Here is a 24,444-nt window from a genome sequence, read left to right on the forward strand (position 1 = left end):
CATTGATGATGTAGCGGTAAGATTTGTATTTTCACATTTCATGTTATATTTTAAATTGTAGTCACATAAATTTGTCCATTTTAATCAAATAAATATTTGCTATTTATTTAATTAAAAACCCACTAGCCATCAGTTAATTAAATTAATATTTAATTAATTCATCTTCAAACATTCTCCTATTAATTAAATAAATTATTCAATTTATTTTAATTAATTCATTAAACCAAATTTACAATTAATTAAATGAATAAATTCTATTTATTCAAATTAATCCTCTTTCCTCTTTTAAATAAATTAAATAAAACATTTATTTAAAATCATAAATCCCCCCCACTTGCATTTTCCTACAAATGCAAGTTGCAACCAGAAGTTGAAATAAATTAATTTTATTTTAATTAAAATCCTATTTTCCCTCACCCACCAAATCCACTTGCACTCCTAAACCCCTTCTAGATTCTTCTAAACCCTTCCTAATTAACCTAATCCATCCCCTAATTATTGTCACATTCCTAAGCAACTTGGAGTCACTTCTCAAAGACTTCAAAGTCTTTGAAAAATATTTAATGCTTTGTGTGTTCAACAATTTAACCTCTAAAGTCTTCTAAACCACTTATGGCTCTTACATGACATGACCATTTATGGTTAACCCCTAACTCAACCCTCATGTGACTCATGTGTCTCCTCAAGCATTTATTGCTTTGACGATGGTTATCCCTTTAGCCTTTTCACAAGAGTTTATCCATTGGATAAAAGCTTTATCCTTTGAATAAAGAATTTATTCACTCAACCCAACCTTGACCTTAACTCTCAAGTTAACCTTCAGGTCATGTGAAGCATTTAATGCTTATTCCCTCTCCTCTCAACCTATCTCATATTGACACTTGTCATCTTGGGATTGGGTTGAAAGCCATCACATGGATTGAATATCATTCAATCCTTACCCTTGTTGAGATTACTCAATCTCAACCATCCATTGCTCCATTTTTCCTATAAATAGAGCCCATTTCTTCATAATCCAAATCCTGAAAAACTTGTATGCATCTAAGTTATAGAGAATTTTAGAGAGCATTTAGCATATCTTACTCATATTCACTCTTTTGTTTAAAATTAACAAATAGCATTTAGATAACTCATCCTTATTTGGTTATTAAGCTTGCATTTGCATACTTTTCATAATCATCTACAATCTTGAACCTCCATAAGCATCCATAGTGCAAAAAGTTGCTGAGATCTACACTAATTTGGAACTTGGAGAGGAGAGGAACAAGGGAGAAGGAGCTAAGAGCATGGTAGAAGGCATTTGGAGATGCCTTGTTGTATTTACGTCCATAGTTAAATATTTTATCATGTTTTTAGTATCTCTTTTTATATGCCTACTTAGACTTGTTTTTGGTTGATTAACACTAACGTTTGTCTTTGTTTCTTGTGTTTTTGTGTGTTATATGACCACAAGCCTTTGTCTAACGTTGTCCCATTTTGTAGAGCATCATTTGGTGAACCCGACGTGAATCCAACACCCAACAACATTTTTTGTTTACAAAACTAACTTTTTGACTGTTTAGCTTGACACAAAGGTCGCGCTTTGGCACTTTTGTTCGTGCTTTAGCACTATTGCAATTTGATATTTTAGCACTATTGTCTTCACAATAGCGCTATTGTCTCAAATTTAGCACTATTGTCCATATATTAGCGCTTTTGAGTCTTAACTAGCGCTTTTGTCCATATTGTAGTGCACTTGCATTGTTGTTTTAAATTTTTTTAGTTTAGCGCGCTTGTCTATACTTTAGCGCGTTTGTGTTAAGTAGCGCTTCTGTTGTCACACAGAGTAGCGCTATTGTAACAAAACATTGTAAAAGAAAGGCCTTGTAACCAATAATATTTTTTTTAGGCTTGTGGAAGCCCACCATGTTTTCGGATTTTTCTAACTATTCATTTCGTGTGCAGGTTTTAAACTAACCCCATTTTTGTTACTAACAATCAAAAACACTTCTTTTGGTGCTTTAAAAATCACAAAAACAATCTTTATTTCTTGCAAGTTAGGATTCAAATTTCATTTTGGTGCTTAAAATCCACAAAAACAATCTTTATTTCTTGCAAGTTAGGATTCAAATTTCATTTTGGTGCTTTAAAAATCACAAAAACAAAGCATTTATTTCTTGCAAGTTAGGAATCAAAATTTTTCTTTTGGTGTTTTAAATAAACACAAAAATTTGATTTCCTAGCATCAATCCAAGAATTAAAAATTCACAATCAACACTTCGATTTTGTGCAAGTAAAAAGAACAATCAACTTATCTCACTTTTTTTTGCAAACAGATTTTACTTCACGCAAATATGTTTTTCATCAAGTTGACCAGTATTTCAAATTCTAGTTTACTCAAACATATTTCTTTTGAAGTTAAAAAGAACATCATGGTTGTTGGAGCAACATCTCCAATTAGATAGAACATTATTGCAATGACAAGTTAAAAAGAACAAGTGTATTTTGTGTTTGGCACACTTGTGCAAAAAGAGTTTGTCGAGTGGTCCCACTTCTAACACACACTATCCTCTCCCTTGGCTTTCGTCATCCTAGGTGCAAGAGAAAAGTGTTAGTAACACTCAAAATCTTATGTTTTTAAGAGAGGACTGCCAAGAGAGGCATCACTCTTGGGAACTACCTCGCGCTGTAAATCCTTGGAGCCACTATAGAAATCAGGTGAGAGCGAAAGCTGTAGCCTTGGGTATAGTTGTTCCTACAATGTAACTTGTCGAAAGGACAAATGGGCCCCACCACAAGTTACAAGGCTCTTAAGTGAGTCATTGCAGAATAAATTTATGTCCAAAAACATCAAAAATTACTAAACACTTTTAAGTAGTAGCCCACCCATTCTATTGATTGAGGATATTTGTGATAAATTATGTGCAAGAGCATAGATGGTTTTGCTCCCAAGATACTAACCATACATATTTCCTTGAGTAGAAACATAGCTTTTTGAAGCCTTACTTGTAGCCCGATAAAAGTGGTGACTTCCCCATCATAGGGATCATCTATTTGTTATGCTCATGCAAGACTTAGTATATCACATCCTTACCTACCACGACAGGATTCATAAGGTATGTAGTACCAAAGTCGAAGAAATATCAAGATGTGGGCTGAAATTATTGCAACTGGCCATTTGACCTTAGGGATAAAAAGTGTTTGAAGTGTTTTCATTTTTTTAGTCAAGACCAGTGCAAATTGAGCCGACTTTAGGCTTTGGAAAAACACCTAAAAAGAAGAACATTTGAAGGAAAGTTTCATAAAAAGTTCAAAAGATTGGGTTGATCTAGACCCATACTTACCAAAATCCAAAACAAGTATTCTTCTAACACAAACATTTTCAAAAACAAAAGATCAAAAACCAAGAACAACAACAAAAGTGTCGAATTATATGACGATTCTTCACATATTGAGAAAGCAGAATCTTCATCAACACATCAACTTGAAGAAAAGATCATTGAGCTCAAAGGCTCTTATCAAAAGGAGGAAATTATTCTATCTAAATAGACAAATCTTTGTCTCTCATAGAACCTTCCAACATCGCATGCATCTATATCTTCAAGGGAAATCAAACGAATTTGATCAAGAGTCATTGAACCGTAGGGCTTTTATGTAATATCAAGCTTTGAGTTATCACAAGAACAAAGGAGGCAAAATCAATCCTGACTTCTTTCCTGACATTTGCATCACATATAACATAGCTCAGGAAGAACCACCCACTCCCGAAAGAGAAGAGGAAGAATTTGTTCCTTTTGTAACATAAAGTTTCTATTGAAGTTAAACATCTCATCCATTATCATATTCACACATCATCAATCCATTCCAACTCTCAAAGAATCAAGAGGTTTTTATCCTAAGTTCTGTTTCGATATTGCTTGAATCAAACACAAACACATCAGTTTTTAGAGTGTCTCTACATCTAGGATAAAATCATCCTAAGAGACATTTCTACATAGGTTAAAACTAGTCTATGAGTGCATCCTCTCATTACTAGGTAGTTGAGTCTATAATACATCTCAGATTTCTCTAAACCTTATCACATCAAACTTTGTCAATCAAACAAGCAATTCCAGAAAAGAACTTTGATAGCATCTACCTTTAGTGCTAGAGATTCATATGAAAAACACTTCGCCAAACATCAATCTTTCATTTCATCACCAACTCATCATCATTTTCATCAAGCTTCAACAAAAACTTATAAACAAAATGGCTCATACTAGGTCTAGGTATAGACAACAAGAAATTGAAGAGGAAGAGGAGGAAAATATCAATGAATTCCAAGAAGCCTTTGGAGGAAATGAAATGATGACAACCCAAGTACTCCTACTCTTGTGGTAATAGAAAGGGCACAACACAACCCTCTCTTTAATAGACTTTTTGATGAAATACTCAGAAGCAATGCTGATGCTCACTTTTTAAGACTTGCTCAAGAGGGGGCTAAACTACCCTCTGACTTTGATGTTGCACAACTAAGACAAGCATCATAACTCCAAAGTTGTAATGAGGATGAAAGAGGTCAAGATCACATCAGATACAACCTTCATCAAGGTAATCCCCCACCTCCTTCTCCTCCAAATAAAATAGAAATGTTGTGGCAACAAGTTGAGAATCTCGCCCAACAACTTCATAGTGGTGTAAAAACCAATCAATTTTCACTCAATGACATTTGTCCCTATCCATTTGATAGGAATCTTCATATGCCACCTTTTCCGCGAGGGTTTGAAACACCCAAGTTCGAAAAGTATAGAGGAAAAGGAGATCCACGTGATCATGTTAGAGAATTCCATTCAGCTTGCCTCGAAGTGGCATACGAGGATACATACCTAATGCAACTTTTTCCCCAAAGCTTGGGAGGAACAACCACATCATGGTTTTCCTGATTACCAGGTGGCATTAGGACATTTGAAGAACTCATCCAAAAATTCCTGGTACATTACTCACACAACATTGAATGTGATATCACAATGGTTGATCTATGTAACACTAAACAAAAACTAGGTGAGCTATTTTCAGTCTTTCTGCAACGATGGCATCAAATGTCTAGCAGATGTTCTCTTCAGTTACCTAAACAAGAACTAGTGAAAATATTTATTTCCAACTTAAATGACGAAATGGAATTTCACTTAGACGTAAAAGACACAGACTCTTTCAATGACATGATCACCAAAGTCTTAAAATATGAGCCAACTCTCATAAAAAAGGGCTTATCAAGATATATAATGAGCCAAAGGATGGCCCTCGCCCGTGCTTCAATAGTGACAAGCCTAGCTTTTGGAACAAAAACAAAAACATCGTCAACGATAGGGTTGTGGATGCAAGAACTATCAAAAGTGCACAACCTGTGGTTCGATTTGCAGGACAAAACCCCCTGCCCGAGAATAACACAGTTGCTCCTCCAAATCAAGGCTGCAACACATCTCAAAAGGAACCCAGACAATGTCAACAAAATTTTAAACCAAAACGAACATACACTCCCTTAGGGGAACCCATCGATACAGTGTTACGTCAGTTGGTTTCTCAAAATCTGGTGACCTTACCCAAAACATCAAATTATGAACCTTAAGTCAAACCTTCATGGTGGAGGGATATTGAACATTGTGATTTCCATCAAGGGAAAGGACATAAGACAAGCAATTGTCACAGATTGAAAGATCTTATTCAGGATCTTATTGACCAGGGTGAAATCGAAATCGAAGGACATGACCCAAAAATAACAAACAATGATCATCTCATGTTCAAAAATCCACTTCCATCACAAGATCAAAGGGGTCCTTCCACTTTAGGGAGAAACACAGATACCACTGATTATACACAAGCCGTGTATAATTACACTGTGAATCACCTATATGATGCCAGTGAACAAATTGTAACTATTACCATAAAAAATCCCAGTTCCAATTGCAATATTATTACACGTTGCAACAAGATTACCATAAAAGAAGCTGCACAAGGCACCCCATCTATCCCAAAGCAGTATAACCTTGTGGAACAGTTAGACAAAACTCCCACACTAATATCTATCTTAGAGTTATTGCGTCTATCTCCATCCTATAAAACAATCTTTGATCAGGCTCTCCAAGAGGCGTCAGTCCCTGCAAACCTAAATACAGATCAGTTCCAAGCCATGGTTGGAAATCTAAGGTCATCACCTTGTCTCACTTTCTCTGAAAGTGACAACTCATCCTTCTAGCAACCTCACAATGCCTCACTCTACATTGAAGGGTTTATCAACCAACATAGGATCAAGCGAGTCTTGATCGATAATGGAGCAAGCTTGAATATCTATACTCTACAATTAGTCACAACTTTGGGATATGCAATTGAATCAGTGGATCCCCACAAGAAGATAACAATCAAAGCCTATGATGATGCAGAGCGTTCATCCAAAGGAGTTGTTGTACTACCAATCTGAGTGGGTCCTATGGTGAAACACATCATCTATCAAGTTCTGGACCTTCCTCTGCCATACAATTTATTATTAGGAAGACCTTGGATACATGCCATACAAGTCATTCCATCTACCTACCATCAGTGTATCAAGTTCCCGCATAATGGTGTAGAAATCACAATCCTGGGAGATTCAAATCCCTTTGCATATTGTCATAATATTAGTCATCAACCAGAGATTACCGTTCCTAGCAATAGAGAAGCCATCTCATCCACATCATACGTAAGTCCAGCCTCTCTTTCTAGTTCAAACACCACTATACCCAAGCAAGAGAAGCTCAAGATGAAAATAGCAGAGGAAGGTCCTGGGGAGTACAATTTGAGCCAACTCTTTTGTGTTGGACAAATGCCTACTTCTCCTAGAACTCATGGTAAACCTCAACAGTTACTTCAACAACCACTAATCAAGCCAACATGTAATTTTAAACCATTCATCCTTGGAAAGAGTCAAGAAGAAGAAACCAGAGATGAAGGCTTAGCAGAATGGATCTATAAAGATCCTATCACCACAAAGATCCCACAAGCTAAGCTTCCCACAGATCAATATGGAAAAGGCCTTCTCATTATGCAGAGAATGGGTTATGATAGTCAAACTGCTTTGGGACCTTGCAAGCAAGGAAGACATGAACTACTGCAGCCAGAATTAAAGCCCAAAGATAACACGGGCCTAGGCTTTTAAAAGGAGATCCTTCCTAAGCTTAGATTCAAAGGAAAACCCAGCAAACCACTATATCAGTCTATTACAAAAAGGTCACCTTTGATTATAAAAGCAGCATCAAACACCATAGCAACTGCCCCATCAAGGCTAAGAATCCCAACAAAACCATCCGCAGCACCAATCATCCCACCAATTAAACCAACACCTCCATCAGTAATATCAACCGCATCAATAACACCACTGGCACTAACAGAAACCCTAGTAATATCGACAACACTGGCGATTCCAGCAGAAGTAGCAAAGTGAACACTACTAATACTACCTGTATCAGATTTGTTGATCCCCATAATCCTTCCTGCAACACCAATCCTTTTATCTACAAAGGTACATCAACCGATCACACTTGCAATGTTTAACTCAAAAGATATCCCCGTATGGTACAGTAATCGGCTACTGGAAAGTGACTCAGAGACTGACTCACATGAGTGGGAATTTTATTCTATACAGCTTAATACTTCAGATGAGGAAGACACATCACCACCTCCATCCCGCAAGGACATCCCTATTTACGGAGAAGCACAGATAAAGACCTCTTGGGTTCCTGAGATGGAAACTTCTTCCACAAACCCTATGTCACATCCTACGCCTGATTCTGACAGGGAGAGTACCATCAACGACCTTAACCACAACGTCTTAACCCTCACTGACACATCTAATGAACTTAACCTAATCGATGAGGTAATGCCCATTATCCATCTTGAACTCATCGAATGGAACCAACCTAAACCCCCATGTCTTGACCATTTCCAAAATGATGACACGATCATTGGATTTTTGGAACTACGGGATAACATACCAAGCGGGGATCACAAAGTTGGATTTGCCATTGAACTTAATAGTGCAACATACTTTGGGGCAGATGCCAAACCTTTTAGCTGCAAAAATATAACAATAAAACATGGATCTTCCAGTGAAAACCACACTATGGCACTATTTGATCTCACAAAAGTAAAAAGAAAGAGCATATCCAATGGTGAAAACCTCTTTGAGGCGCCAGAGGATGAAAGGTTTGACATTCTCCTTTCTAGTACACAACAGGAATGATCAATAATTCTCATCGAGGAAACAAAAGAATACAATGTGGGGACTCCTAAAACTCCTCACCACATACATCTGGCATTTCTTTTAACTCCAGAGGAACAACCTAAGTTTGTAGAATTCTTCCAGAAGTGTCAGATCAACTTCTCATGGTCATATGCAAACATGCCTAGGCTTGATCCTGATTCAGTCATGCATCACCTCACTATAGCAGAAGGAGCCAAACCTGTCAAGTAGAAGCTTCACAAGATGCATCCCCAAATTGCAGTACTAGTCAAAGCAAAACTCAAGAAACTCCTAGATGTTGGTTTTATTAGACCAATTGATAATGCAAATTGGATATCCAATATTGTGCTTGTCGGCAAACCAAATGGGGGCATCCGTATCTATACTAACTTCAGAGATTTGAATAAAGCATGTCCTAAAGATGACTTCCCCCTACCAAACATCGACATAATAGTGGACCTAATAGCAGGACATGCCATGCTTTCACTCATGTGAAGGTAATCTTGGCAGCTACTAAACTGAGGCACTATCTATTGACACATAAAGTACAACTAATTGCAAAGATTGATCCACTCAAATACTTACTCAACAAAGAAGCATTGACATGCCGTTTGGCCAAATGGGTGATGATTCTAAGTGAATTTGACATCGAGTATGTGGACTATAAAGCTATCAAGGGTCAAGTAATTGCAGATCATTTGGCCGATGCACCCCTCAAAGGTGATCATCCTCTCATTTCCAATTTTCCAGATGAAGAGATATTCATGATCACAACAACACAACCATGGAAACTATACCTTGATGGTTCATACACTAGGCATGGCTTAGGGGCAGATATTCTGTTTATCACACCTTAAGGTGATAGCATCCCAAAATCTTACAAGCTCACATTTCCATGCACAAACAACATAGCTGAATATGAGGCCTTGATCACAGGACTCAGGTTGGCCATACAATGGAAGTTACAAGAACTAAAAGTATATGGCGACTCCCAACTGGTCATTTGACAAGCAACAGATGAATATCAGACAAAGGATGACAAACTGATGTCATACAAACAAATGGTGGACAAATTAAAAACATCATTCACTACTATCACCTTTGAGAAGATACCTAGAGATCGAAATCGAGCTGCTGATGCTATGGCTACCATTACATCTCTCCTAGATCTTCCACATAAATCAACATGCTATGAGTTCTTGGTCAAATAGTTTTGGATTCCCCCTTATGATATCCCCGAATCTGAGATGATATGTCACCTTATCGGTTCTGAATCCCAATGGTACGGTGAGTTCTACACCTACCTCCGTGATTACACACTTCCTCCTAACCAATCAAATAACCAATGTAAAACCTTCATTTGCCAAACCACTCAATATACCATTATTGTTGAAACCCTATACCGACTTAGCCTTGATGGTACTCTCCTTCGATGTCTGGAGCAAGATGAGATAACAAAGGCCTTGGAAGAAATACTTGAAGGAATTTGTGGAGCTCATGCAAGCGGTCCTTCACTAGCTAAGAAACTCATGCGCACTAGATACTATTGGCCATCAATGGAAAAAGACTCCTACTATTTTGTCAGAAAATACAAGAAATGCCAAGTTCATGGAGATCTGATACATGCACTAGCATAGGAATTGCAACCAATCACAACACCATGGCCCTTTTGCCAATGGGGACTTGACCTTGTGGGTAAAATCCATCCATCTTCATCCAACGACCACAAATTCATTATTACCACCACCGAATACTTCACAAAGTGGATCGAAGTTGTTCCACTTACCCAAGTCACTGGCAAGCATATCACCTCATTCATCCTTAATTACATCATCTGTCGGTATGGTGTACCCATGTCCATCATCACAGATAACGGGCTTCCTTTCAAAAATCAAGATGTCCGTGAACTTTGTGAGAAGTATCACATCCAACACTGCTTTTCAACTCCCTATTACGCATAAGGTAATGGTTAGGCTGAAGCATCAAACAAGAACATATTAAGAATCCTCAAGAAAAAAGTCAATAATGACAATTGTGATTGGAACGTTCAATTGAATCCAACACTATGGGTGTATCAAACTAGCATTCGAACCCCTACAGGTGCAACTCCCTACTCACTAGTCTATGGCGCAGAAGCTATCTTACCTATCAAGGTTGAGATATCATCTCTATGGGTTTCCTTGCACAATCTCATCGATGATGAAGCATATAGAGTATCCTGTCTCCAAGACTTAGAGCTACTTGATGAGAAATGACAAGCTGCATATAATCACCTCAAGGCCCATCAGTAGAAGCTATAATCATCAAGTTAGACTTCACACATTCAAGGTAGGTGATCTTGTTCTTAGGGAAAATCCTCGTAACCAACCAAACAGAGAACATCAGGGAAAGTTTGAATCAAACTAGCTGGGTCCATATGTTATCACTATTGTATTTGGGTCCAGGGCATATCAGTTGGCTACTTCAGAAAGAGAACCACTAGCAGATCTGATCAACAACATGCACCTCAAACAGTTTTATACATAAGCTACATAGAGCATCACGCTCCCATGTATATCGAGAAAAACACCAAAAACATTTAGATAAATGTCCTGAAGAAAATACAAAAAAATCAAAATAGTAAAGAAAAATCATGCATCCAAATGGTGAACAACCACTTCGGTGGCACCTTCGGTAAGTGCGATGGTGAAAACCTTGCAAACAGGTGCCACTCATAAAGGCTATGGCTCCATTGTCTTTCAGACTTGTTGCAATCACATTCACTATATTCACTCATCCATCAGTCCAAAACCATGGCTTGTTATTGATCTGCAATCAAGGATAGTACTTCGTGCTTCTCGCATCTTTCTTTTTCATAAGTCATGTCTAAAACTGGGGGCAATGCCCTTAATCTAGTTTGATGGAAGTGGATTCTACATTATCTTAGGATTAATTGAATTCTTCATTCAAAATTGTCTCACAAAACTCCAAAAACATTCAAAACAATCATCAAAATACCAAAAACATTGGAAAACTGTCTCACAAAGTCCAAAAACATCAGGAAACATCAAAATCCATCAAAAACATGGCAACACATTGTACATACATTTTTTAGAGCAGATGCCAAGAAAAAATTGTGAAATACTCAAACAAATGGCCACTTATCCGATCAACCAAACAATCAACATCAAACATGCAAACTGTCTTAACAGGGATAAATCTTTCCTCACCAAAACAAAGACAAGATAACATTTTCTATGACAAGAAAATTCTATTTAAGCTATCAAGTACTTGGTCGGTTTGTTAGTTAATTATTCATTTATATCAGGTTCCTACGCTACTTCAGGATATCCATAGGTGATTAGAGTAGCGGAGATGGTTCCTACAACGTTGTTTGTATGTCTTCTGTGAATTATTCCAATGACATTCTGGGGCATGTACTAATGGTGTCTACGTGGGAAGTTCACTAAGTTACGTGATCATATAGAAAATACAGTCATAGATCACTATGGCTTGCTAACTATAGCGTATACCTTGACCATATGAGCATGAACCATTATCGAGGGTCCATATTCTTTATTCTTTATATATGTTGTTTTCTTGCAGGTACAATACTCCATCTTTGGTTCCTACTGCCTCATCCAAACTTGATAATGATTTATCTCTTACTACGATATGAACTTGTCTAGGGATATGATCGGCAAAAGATCAAGGAGGACGTTCCAAGTCATGCATGAAAGGAGATAATCCTTATCTGTTCCGCAAGCACTACTCAGGTCAACTTGATCCATTATATCAAGTTGCTTGTATTAACTTGCTATATCAAAATCCATGTAAGGAATACTCAGGTCATCTTGAATCATTATGTCAAGTTGCTTGTATTTTCTTACAACATTTAAAAGCTCAATGATGAAAAAGCACTATGGATAGTCATTTCATCTCATCTGTTTATATTGCATTCCATTGCATATCGCCCATCCATTTACTCATTCATTATCCATACACATAGTTGAGATATCTGTAATACCCTAAAAATGGTCATCTAAACCATGAGCCCCTAATCTCGACAACATCACCAAGGTCCTAACCAAAGGCAATTAAATAAATCTTGAGCACACAATTAATTCCTAAAATCATCAAATGTCACATGGCAAATCAATCACTCAATATTAATTTAAATATTTATTTAATTAATTAATCATTCCAAGTAAATCATTTTAAACAATTATCTTATTTATTTTAATTGAATATCCTAGCATATTTAATTAAATAAATCAATTTGCCATAAATCTTCAAAAAAAAGGAAACAAATCAAGAAAGAGGAATTGGAAATTATGAGCACAAATCTTCAAAAATGGAAATAAATCAAAAAAGGAATTAATTGACAAAAAAGAATTAAAAATTTGAGAAAAGAAATCAATTGGAGATAATCTTGAAAAAAACAAATTAAAAATTGATAGATAATCTCAAATAAAGCAATTAAAACAATTAAATATTAAAATTGAATGAAATAGAGAATAAATCAGTTTTTTCCTGATTTTAATCTTAAATTTAGTTCAACTTCCTTTAAAATTGATAAAAGCATCCAGTCACATCAATTTACCTGGATTGTGCTTCCTCTTGAAAAATATTGACCGCTCATCATCATTTGATCTCAACCATTGGTTTCTTTCTGAATTTTCTATAAATTCAGGCTCATCTCTCATTCAAGAGAGGCTGGAGAATATATTGTTATTATACTATTTTTGCTCTAGGATTTCATTGAGATATTGCATATTAATTGTTTCATATTGATTAAATCATTTAGTTTAATATTGCAAAAATATTGTTAGATTAATATTGCATCCATCTAGCATTCATCATGTTCATATAGATAAAATCCTTCGTCTTGATGTTGCCTAGTCATTGGTATTGCTTATAATCTGAGAGCAATCATATACTCACATCTTTTAGAAGGCAATGGGCCGATTTGTTATGGTTTATTATTCATTGATTATATCTGATTAACCATGCATGCAATAACTTGATTGAAGTGTTGTGCTTACAGATACAGGTTCACTTTTCACACACACCATTTCTGGCGCCCATCGTGGGGCTCGAACCCACAACTAAAATATTTCTAATTTTTCTTGAACAAATTTAATGTTTGGTTTTTATAACTAATAAACATGTGTTAAATTTGCAAATAAAAATTTCTTTTTTATTGTTCTTCTATGACAATAAAAAATGGTCTCGGTTTGGAGATCATAAATTTTTATTGAACTGTTGGATCTCAACCAATGTTTGATATGTTGTTTAAAATAAAGTTTTATACAAGTTAATTGAAAGGATTTTCTTAAATAGTTTGAGTTTGAAAGTTATGATTGACAGAGTGCAGGACTGCCATTTTACTCATTTTTTTGTGACAGTCAAAAATGGTCTCGGTTCGGAGAGTATAACTTTTTATTGAACTATTGGATATAACCCAAATTTTAATATGTTTTGTAAATCCAAGTTTTCCACATTTCCACTGAAGAGATTTTCCAAATTATCTCTGGTTCAAAAGTTATAAATGATAGAGTGAAGTACTATCAAAACTGTCATAACTAGGATAGTCATAAAAAATGGAAATTCTTGTTAGATTAGTTTAAGTTATAGTTTGCATGCTAGAATTTTCTTTTGATAATTCTTTTTTATGTTATTTTGGAAACTAATTTTGGGATTTTAATGTTTTCAGGATGCTTGTCAAAGAATTTATCAATCAAACATACGCCTGCCAAAGAATCAAGAAGAAAATGACTGCTCACATATTTTTTTTGCAGGTTGCCTAAGGAGAATCGACTAAACATTGTATATTTATTTAGTATTTTATTAGGCACTTAAATTTCTATCTGGTTAAAGAATAAATTTGTCTTTCGTGTTTTTAGAAAAATCTAAGAGGTAGGAGAGTATGCTCTTGTCTTTTATAGACAATCAGAAATCTAGACGCTCGAAGCTTTTTTCTAAGTTTTGAGATTTGTTTACCTTTAGCGAGCCTATCACAATGGAAAAAAGTAATCACCCTGTGAGAATGACCCAAGTGAGTATAGTTGGACCTAAGCATTCCAACTCACTATAATAAATAGGCCTCTGATGATTAAAGTCTCAGAGGATGGGATTATTTGAGTTTTCTCTTAGAGATCTCTCATATCGAGCATTTTGTAGGGCCTCACGGTCTCAATCATGTTTACGTGACTACATCTTGTTTTGGTACCTTGTTGGGCTATAGGCCTCAATCATGCTTGTGTGACATCAAGGGATAATTTCAAATGAAATTCTTGACTAAGAACTATAAGATAGAAGCTACCTGATTCACCTCTAAAAGGTTGATAATCTTTGTGCAAGAGAGATAGTAACTCTCCCAAGACACTTGCCATATCATGCTCCCATTAGCATTTGGAGTTGGCTAATACGGCATTGAGAATCCATTGCGTGAGACTCAACGGTCATATTCTGATTAGCTATTGGGTGTGTACCTAAGTCAGCAAGCAAAGGTTTTCTTCTCTAAGCCAACTTCCATAGGGTTAGCGTGTCGTGCTTTAATTATTATATATCTTGCGTGTTTTCTATGTTTTCATCCCTAAAACTAAAACTGGAATACCAAAACTAGAGAAAACAACAAACAAAATTAGTGAAAAACTCTATCTGTGTCCAAACTCCTCTCTGTCAGTCATTGAAACATTAGTCCTTATCAAAAACTAGTAGTCGTTAGTCATTGAAACTCTGTCAGTCAGAATCTCGTCTCTGTCCAATCCTCTATCATATGAATTCTTGATTTTGCTAGTCCAAAACAACCAAACCTGTCCAAAATAGTCTATAGCGAGCCTAAAACTAGTTACCATCCTCCTGAGCATAAACAACCTTGATAGTGTACCTCTGTCGTTGTGTTGCATGATTTTGTCGATAATCTTTAAGCTAGTTCAAACAAACGTCTTATCAAACCAAAGTTAACTTAGATAATGTCTTACACAGGATAGATCATTCCTGAAACCACACCAGATCATAGTTACTTCTCTCAATCACTACGTTAAACGAACTACTAGCTACAATTTTATCTTGACTTCTGCAACACATCTCACTCTCGGTCATGTTGGTTAAAAATGTCTATTCAAACCAAAAGCTCTTCTAATTTTTTTGACAAAAGTAAGAATCTCATGGATACCTTAGCTCCAATTCCCATGGCTACTTATACTCAAATGCTTCAAGATATAAAGAAAAATATATATGACATGGAAATCCAACAAAATAGATCAATGACTCCATTTGAAAAACAAATGTATGATATCAAGTGTGAGAAACTTCAAGAAGTGCTAAAATGATTATGTGATTTGTCAACCAAATACCAACAAATGATTGACAATCAAAAGACAAATCTTAAACAAGCTCACAAGACACCTTCACCAAGACAAAAAGACATCTATTCCCTAGATAGACAGTTTACACCTTTGGGGCAATCTATTGAGTCCGCTTTGGAAGAGCTTATTAAGAACAATCTTATCATATTGCCTAAAAAGACCACATGGGGATGGGAATTTATGAGTAAGTATTGTGCATATCATAGACAAAACGAACATAAGACTTCACATTGCATAGAATTAAAACATAAGATTCAGGATCTCATTGATAATGGTGTCATTGAATTTGAAGATCCTAATGACTCACCTAAAGGAAAAAAAGGAACTATGTCTAGCAAGGCTCCATATGTAGCCTCCATCCCTTCCATGATGCCTTCATCTCCTAAGACTTCTCAACAACAATCCATACCATCTCCTTCAAACAATGAAACTTCTCATGTTGACCTTCAAGGGCTATCTCCTATGGAAATCCAAGTTAATGCCAATATTGATACAAGTTCCTCTAAAGATTTAAAAATCCCAAATCCTATGCCATCATACACTTCAATTCCAATCGTAACCACTCCAGAAGGCCATTTCCAAAATGCTTCCCCATCATGCAAAAATATGGAGACCTTCCAAGAATCTCCTATGCCTATGCAAAACACTACCTCTTCCTTAGAAATGGCTTCATGTCAAGAGGATAATCTGGAAAATGGAAGAACAAGTCCTACCATAAATCAAGATCAAGATAGCAAAACTCCTTAGTCCCATCTAATGATTGAAAAAGATCCCTTTTCACTAGAATCTCATGATGATCCCCTTATACCTTTCTATTTCTTCCAAGATGACTCCCTTCCATCTCAAGAACAAATCATCCTTCCATATCCCATTCCTAATCCACTTCCTAAGCAAGATCATGATGCCTCTTCCGCCTTTTCAAATGGTCCTATTCAAAATGAAGAGTCAAAAACCCTTCCTACTCTATCCAATGGTCCTCTTCCATGTCAAGATCAAAGTATCCCTTCATCTCCTTGTCATAATCCTCCATGTTCAGCTCAAGGATCCATCATGCCTATAAAGCCCTCTCACGATCCTAGTATTCCTTGCAAGACACCTCCACCTCAAAATGAACTTGCCTCTAGCATCAAAAGTAAGAAGATACCCTTTGTTAAAAAGATCTTTCAAAGCATGCATTATCAAAGAAAAGGGTTAGACATTAATGAACGAGGTATATTAGAACCCCCTGCTACAAAAGAAAATCTTGATTATAATGGCTACATTTCTTACTCTCAAGATGTTGGTATCCCTCATAAATCCTACATTTCTCCAATTAAATCCAAATATACACTTTCCCCATCATCACTTCCATCCATTTTAGGTCACTATATCCCTCCATCCCTTATGTAGGATCAAAAAAGGCACACATCTTCGAGTACCTTCCATCCATCTAAAAGACCTCCATATCATTCCTATCTATCCACACATCTCCCTCCAAGCAATTTGGATGCCAAGCATAAAAGTCATAAATCAAGTAATCCACATGTATTCAAAGATCAACATATCCCATCTAATCGACATGTCAAAACAAAGCAAAATATGATCCAAAAAGAAAAAGAAAAATACAAAATGCCACAAAGGCCCACAAAGAAAGAAGAAAATTCAAAAGTTATATGGGTTCCTAAGGCACTTGTACAAGCAATGCGCTCTAAGGAACTACAAAAACATAAAAAATCAAAAAATATGTGGATCCCTAAGCAGATTCTTGAAGCACAACAGTCTAAAGAAAAATCAAAATTGGCATCCAAAATTGTTGTTCCTCCATCCAAACCTTCCAAGTTTATTCCTCCATTACCTCCTTCATCCATTTTGGGTTCTTATGCCACAAAATTTGTAACATTTCCTCCATCCAAATCTTAAAATTTGAGATTCACTTCTCCTCCATATGTCCACCATCCCTCAAGGTGTGTGCCAATGTTGATCTTTCCATCATTTCCATCTATCCATACACAATTCTTCCAACATCCCATCCATTATCCAACACCTCTTTTTCACTCTTCCATCCCTCTTATCCAATCCTTTGCATAAATCCTTGGCCTAGTTTCATTTCATTATCCTGCCAACATCTTTGAGCATACCTTCATAGCCATGGTCTATTGCAACTCATATTCTAAGGGTACCATCCAAAGCAATGAGATGTTTGGGTACTTCTTCCATCCCCTATCATGCCTCTATTATCTTCCAAAAAAAAAATGATGAAAAAGTGAAAAAAAATAAGAAAAAAAAAGTAAAGAGAAATAATTTCGTCTAGGAGTGAAAACCACTTCTTGTGGCGCCTTGGGCAAGTACCATTTGAAAACCTGGCAAATAGGCATCATGTGTAATCCATTATCCTTTTGCACTTTATGCTGGGGGCAAGTTCCATCCATGTACATTCATCTATTATCCTTCTTCCTCCATTATCCTTCATCCTCCATTATCCCTCATCCGCTCTATCTACGTTCATATCCCTTTTCCACCTTTGATCTTGATAAGGTTAAGGATCTTTACAAGTTTTGTGTGTCTTATCTATTGCATTTGATCCAAACCCTTTAGCTCCTATCCATTGCTTGCTTACATCCTTCATTACCACCTTTGATATTGATTATCCTATTTGTCCCCTATCCAAATCTATCCCTTGATCTTGATCAACACTATGGACAAAATGCAAAAACATGTTTTCCACAAACCTCTTGACATGGCCACTTCTTTGGACCATATGGCTTTGTTACATTATATCCTTGCTTCATTGCACTATATCCTTACTTTACATCGCTAAAATCCTTGGTTTACATTGCTATATCTGGACCCTGTGATTGGATTAACGTTATGAGATAGTCCTTGAAAGCATCCACCATCATTCGCTTATCCATTCATGTACTCAAAATCCCTTTTGCCTTGCTAGACACTAGGGGCAAACATTAAAAAATCCTAAAAATCAGAAAAAGTCCTGAAAAAATAAAAAAAATAAAAAAAAGTCCTGAAGAAATTCAAAAAAAAAAAAAAGAAAAAGAAAAGAAAAAAAGGAAAGAAAAAAAAAGAGGAGAAAATGCTTTGGTGAAAAACTGGTAAACAAGGACCTTGGTAAAAAAAAAAATGAATCTCTGCCAAGCAGGTGAAAACCTGGTAAACAGGCACCTCTTGTACGCAAGCGCTCTATCTATCAATGCAACATTGGCATTCCTGCTTTCATGCATCTTTGCTTTTGCTTGTACATATTTCAGTCACTTTGGTGACATCCTAGTTCGTTGGAACCCTCATGGTTGAAACTGATCAATGTCCTAGTCTTAGGTAATCGACAAGAGCACATTACATGTCCTAAGCAGTGTCAACCAAGTCAATCTTACGTTAGTGAAACCTGGTCATCCACTCTGAGTCAGTTACTTGTCTCCTGACAACTGAAGAGTTTTATCACTGAGTTAACAAGCAAAACAACAAAACTGAAAACAATCACTAAACAGTTTGAGCTATGCATGAAAATTTTCTTTGTGTGTTGTCTTTTATATTGGTTTTCGATTCTTATCCCTCTGAGTAAGTCGAGGAAGTCTATCTTGACTAAGAGGAGCAAGGATTGGGGGCATAATATTTTCTTGTTTTCTGTTTGTAGGAATGATCCCAATGATCTGGAAACATCTAAATTAGCTGGGTGTCTATGATAAGATCCTTCACATTCAGGTGGAATCACCTCACATACCTCGACTCCGCTTATTTGAATGCTACAGGGAGGTCCATATCATTTCTCTATTCGTTTTGAGGGAATTTCTTTATTGTGCAATCTGAGTCCATGCGAAATCTATCCAAGGATATGAACGAAAAAAGGGTCATTGCGGACAAGATCATTAATATTGCATATACAAAAAAATGAACTCTAACTTGCCTACTATAATTATAAAAACGCTCAATGATGACAATTAAGCTTTTCAAAGTCCAGTGACTAGGTTTAGGTTACATCTCATTTTGCATCTCATTTTGCATTTCATTCTGCATTTTGTGCATTTAGAGTGATTTCAGTATAGTAACAATGCTTTCTCTATCTTCTGCACGAGAGTTAGGACTGTCATCATTTCTTCGCTAAGTGGTCTCTTTTTTGTCATCGTTTCTCTAATCGAGTACTTGTGTATTGAGATGTTAGCTACATACATGAGCATTTAATATAGATTCATACATTCACTATCACTCATTTACATCCATCTTATTGCATAGAAAAATGAAGAAAAATTACATTACTCATTCACATTCATCTATTTGCATATGAAAAGAAACAAAAATAGACATCCATAATCATTTGCATTACATACATTCATGCTAAATCAAAAGTGCATACATATAGAATACAAAATATAGAAAGCATCTCAAAAATCAAATCAACACAAGTATGATGAAATCAAATCAAGAGCTCATAAATCGACTGTCCTGAGTCCATTTTCGGGATTGAAATCAAAATATGACGTCAATTCTCTCATCAAAATTTCACGACGTTGACCACTTAGCACTTTCATCAAACAATTCATTCTCTTCTTCAATTTGCACTCAATTTCTCATAAATCAACATTGAATCTCAATTCAATTCCTACAAATCAAATTTGCGCTCAATTTCTTATCAATCAATGCAAAATTTCAAAATTTCCATCAACGCTAAAATTTCAAAAATTCCTCTAAATCAATTTGTGCTCAAACAACTTATCATCACTCAAAATTGCCTATCATCATGTACCCTCGCTATCTTTCGATTTCGCTCTTGAGGGGGCATACTCGTGACCTTATGACCTCACATCTTCAAATGTCGAGGAAAATTTTCAAATCTTTATCGAAAGTTGAGCAAAAAATCTTTTTCAACTAAAGAAAAACAATCAAATAAGATCTCATCGCTAGGGGCATTTCAACTTCATCGCTCTATATCAAGTCGAGATCTCTCAATCATCTAAATCAAATCAATCTCTAGGGGCATATCAGTTTCATCGCTTCATATCAAGCTGATATTTGTCTTTTATCTGAATCAATCTCTTTACGTTAATCAGTTCCATTGCTTTTCATCAAGCTAATTTTTTCATTTAAACTCAATCAAGGGTTTAAAGAGTATCTTTGGTCATGCTAAATCTAAACATGTGTTACGTTTTATTCGTTTCTTGATCAAGCTGAATAGTTTATCTTCATCGTATCTTGATCAATCAAGTTCAAGATCGATTTTCATCATCACTCACTGTATCTAAGTTCAATCAAGTTCTAGATCAGTAAGATCCACTTCTTGATCAATCAAGTTCAAGTTCGGTATCTTTTATTTTCTATCGTTCCCAAGTTCAATCAAGTTCTGAAATGGTATCATGTTAATCAGACTTTATTCAGCTTTGTCGCTTCGAATCAAACTAAACACCTCGCTTTTTTATGTAGTTCGTGATCAATCAAGTTTAGAACTAACATCTCCTAGACATCAATTTTTCTTTGAACCAACGTGCTACTCGCACATTAATTCAAAGAGGGGCAAATGTAATACCCTAAAAATGGTCATCTAAACCATGAGCCCCTAATCTCGACAACGTCACCAAGGTCCTAACCAAAGGCAATTAAATAAATCTTGAGCACACAATTAATTCCTAAAATCATCAAATGTCACATGGCAAATCAATCACTCAATATTAATTAAATATTTATTTAATTAATTAATCATTCCAAGTAAATCATTTTAAACAATTATCTTATTTATTTTAATTGAATATCCTAGCATATTTAATTAAATAAATTAATTTGTCATAAATCTTCAAAAAAAAGGAAACAAATCAAGAAAGAGGAATTGAAAATTATGAGCACAAATCTTCAAAAATGGAAATAAATCAAAAAAAGAATTAATTGACAAAAAAGAATTAAAAATTTGAGAAAAGAAATCAATTGGAGATAATCTTGAAAAAAAAAAATTAAAAATTGATAGATAATCTCAAAGAAAGCAATTAAAACAATTAAATATTAAAATTGAATGAAATAGAGAATAAATCAGTTTTTTCCTGATTTTAATATTAAATTTAGTTCAACTTCCTTTAAAATTGATAAAAGCATCCAATCACATCAATTTACCTGGATTGTGCTTCCTCTTGAAAAATCTTGACCGCTCATCATCATTTGATCTCAACCATTGGTTTCTTTCTGAATTTTCTATAAATTCAGGCTCATCTCTCATTCAAGAGAGGCTGGAGAATATATTGTTATTATACTGTTTTTGCTCTAGGATTTCATTGAGATATTGCATATTAGTTATTTCATATTGTCATTTAGTTTAATATTGCAAAAATATTGTTAGATTAATATTGCATCCATCTAGCATTCATCATGTTCATATAGATAAAATCCTTCGTCTTGATGTTGTCTAGTCACTGGTATTGCTTATAATCTGAGAGCAATCATATACTCGCATCTTTTAGAAGGCAATGGGTCGATTTGTTATGGTTTATTATTCATTGATTATATCTGATTAACCATACATATATACATATGGTTGATCCACAGCTCAGAATCTCAGACTGACTAGTCGGGTAACTAGTAAGTGCTCCCATGCCCAGATATGTAGCAATGTGATACCCACTCCCAATGAGCCCCTCCCTCGGTATGCTACCTCATGTAGATCTTGATATAAGTGTGATAGCACACACGGTCCCCATGCAAACTGGGTCCCCTCTATAATCATTTGCTCGATCACCTGACCCCAACCAACGACTATTCCATGCGATCATCGATCTGGACAAAGAAGTCCCCCAACAATCCCTGATAGCACTACTGGTAATGGCTCATATAAGGCTGCTATGTCCTCCTAGACTATCGACCCATCATCAATGAAGACATCCTCCTCAAAAAATCTTTGCACCGCTAATGTCGCCCACGCTCGGTCATAGCTCACCAGCTCTCCTCGAATAGGAATGTGCAGGATGCGCCATACATCCTCCAGTGTCACTGTCATCTCCCCCTGCTCCAAGTGAAACATACATGTCTCACTGTGCCATCACTCTGCCAATGCTGTGATCAACCCACGATTCGTCTGAATCACAGGCATATACATAACGTCATACAAGCCTGTCGCTGCAATACAATCCACCTTGGCCTCTGTCAAATGATCGCACATCACCTGTGTGGTGGGATGCCTCTCGTGCATCTGTAAGACACATAGATCCTCCTACACATGTGCATCAACCATCATCATCAGTTGTTTTGTTTCAAACTTTCTTAACTTTTAACCTAGACTATCAACAAATACTTTGATCAAGTATCTTTGGGTCTCAACAGGTAAGCAATCATGGCACACCTAGACTTCATCAGGCATTTATCCTAAATGACCTAAGTCTCATTAGGGCTGATATGGTTCAGAACAACTCTCACCTCACATCTCCATCCATCCATCCATCATTGGCATTAGGAGATCCTTTTTCAAACACACTGGGGCATCTATCTTCCTACACATAAGTGCTATTTTGAATACAACAATGCTAATACTATCACAAAAGTGCGAAATCAACTATGCAATAGCGCTAAACCAACACTAGTGCTACATTGACTATACCATAGTGCTACTTCACAAACAACAACGCTAAAACAACTATACCATAGCACAACTTTTGCCAATAGCACTAAAACCACTATGCAATAGCTCTATAGCAGCACAATAGCGCTAATTTAGTTGGCAACAACGCCAAAACACAGTGTTAGCGCTATTGTATTGACTCAACTTGGACTAAGCAAAAAACATATAAAAAATGCACAAAATTTAAAAATTCAAATTCACATATCGCTGGTTCATAGTCGTCTAGCCGCTGGAATCATCAGACTCTCTCTAATCAGTGCTCTGCTATGGGAACCGACATCCTGACTACTACTTGATCTTCCAAAAAGTCACTATCAGAGCTCAAATTTCACTATGGACGCAAATGCAAATGAGTATGTTTTCACCCCTTTCCCCCCATATATACCCTTTGCCATAACCCTAATTTTCTCCCGCTCACCGTCGTGGTCCCTGTGAACTTCCCGAGCCTCCCATTTCTCCATTTTATCTCCTATTTCTTCTTTTTTTATCACCAATATTGCTAAAATCTTCTCTTCTACCACCCCGCCAATTTTCATTCTTTTTCGAGACATCGCCAGATTTTTTAAAATTTCCTGCCCATCTCTCGAGGGGGCATACCACCCATTAAATTAATATTTTATGGGGCATTTCTTCACACCTATCTCTCTTTCTTTGAAACAACGCGATAAACCGCACCATCTCAAAGAGGGGCAAATGTAGTCACATAAATCTGTCCATTTTAATTAAATGAATATTTGTTATTTATTTAATTAAAAACCCACTAGCCATCAGTTAATTAAATTAATATTTAATTAATTCATCTTCAAACATTCTCCTATTAATTAAATAAATTATTCAATTTATTTTAATTAATTCATTAAACCAAATTCACAATTAATTAAATGAATAAATTCTATTTATTCAATTTAATCCTCTTTCCTCTTTTAAATAAATTAAATAAAACATTTATTTAAAATCATAAATCCCCCCCCACTTGCATTTTCCTACAAATGCAAGTTGCAACCAGAAGTTGAAATAAATTAATTTTATTTTAATTAAAATTCTATTTTCCCTCACCCACCAAATCCACTTGCACTCTTAAAACCCTTCTAGATTTTTCTAAACCCTTCCTAATTAACCTAATCCATCCCCTAATTATTGTCACATTCCCAAGCAACTTGGAGTCACTTCTCAAAGACTTCAAAGCCTTTGAAAATCATTTAATGCTTTGTGTGTTAAAAAATTTAACCTCTAAAGTCTTTTAAACCACTTATGGCTCTTACATGACCATTTATGGTTAACCC

This window comes from Cryptomeria japonica, chromosome 7 (genome assembly GCF_030272615.1).
Source record: "Cryptomeria japonica chromosome 7, Sugi_1.0, whole genome shotgun sequence".
NCBI classification, from domain to species: domain Eukaryota; kingdom Viridiplantae; phylum Streptophyta; class Pinopsida; order Cupressales; family Cupressaceae; genus Cryptomeria; species Cryptomeria japonica.